This window comes from Empidonax traillii, unplaced genomic scaffold, assembly GCF_003031625.1.
Source record: "Empidonax traillii isolate 1590-97213 ecotype Southwest subspecies unplaced genomic scaffold, ASM303162v1 scaffold4134:size10068, whole genome shotgun sequence".
NCBI classification, from domain to species: domain Eukaryota; kingdom Metazoa; phylum Chordata; class Aves; order Passeriformes; family Tyrannidae; genus Empidonax; species Empidonax traillii.
The window spans coordinates 8,910-10,068 of record NW_020959327.1 but is presented as its reverse complement, the minus strand read 5'-3'; positions in this window follow the sequence as shown (position 1 = coordinate 10,068).

Sequence of the window (1,159 nt, the reverse complement as noted above, 5' to 3'; positions counted from 1 at the left end):
GATTAGTACCTTGAAAGCTTGAGGTTGTCAGCTCATAAATAGCAAACCTCAGGTCACCATGACATTGCTGGGTTAGGAACTGGCAGGAGGGCCGGGCCCAGAGAGTGGTGGGGAACGGGGCTGCATCCTGTTGGGATCCAGTCACCAGTGGTGTCCCCCAGGGATCAGTGCTGGGCCCAGTCCTGTTTAACATCTTTATACATGATTTAGATGAGGGGATTGAGTCCATCATCATCAAATTTGCAGATGACACCAAGTTGGGAGGGAGTGTCGACCTGCCGGAAGGCAGGAGGGCTCTGCAGAGGGATCTGGATAGGCTGGAGAGATGGGCTGACTCCAATGGGATGAAGTTCAACAAGGCCAAGTGCCGGGTCCTGCACTTTGGCCACAACAACCCCTGCAGCGCTCCAGGCTGGGCACAGAGTGGCTGGAGAGCAGCCAGGCGGAAAGGGACCTGGGGGTGCTGATCGACAGGAGGTTGAACATGAGCCAGCAGTGTGCCCAGGTGGCCAAGAAGGCCAATGGCATCCTGGCCTGCATCAAGAACAGTGTGGCCAGCAGGAGCAGGGCAGTGATCCTTCCCCTGTACTCTGTGTTGGTGAGGCCACACCTTGAGTATTGTGTTCAGCTCTGGGCCCCTCAGTTCAGGAAGGATATTGAGGTGCTGGAGCGGGTCCAGAGAAGAGCAACCAGGCTGGTGAAGGGACTTGAGCACAAGTCCTATGAGGAGAGGCTGAGAGAGCTGGGGTTGTTTAGTCTGGAGAAGAGGAGGCTCAGGGGTGACCTCATCACTCTCTACAGCTACCTGAGAGGAGGTTGTAGCTGGGTGGGGGTCGGTCTCTTCTCCCAGGCAATCAGCAGTAGGACAAGAAGGCATGGGCTCAGGCTCTGCCAGGTGAAGTTTACGCTGGATATTAGAAAGAAGTTCTTTACAGAGAGAGTGATCAGGCATTGGAATGGCCTGCCCAGAGAGGTGGTGGATTCACCATCCCTGGAGGTTTTTAAGACGAGACTGGATGTGGCACTGAGGGCCATGATCCAATAATCACAGTGGGGTTGGATCAAGGGTTGGACTTGATGATCTCGGAGGTCTCTTCCAACCCAATTAATTCTATGATTCTATGATTCTATGATTGCCTTTGTTTACCAATTAAACCTT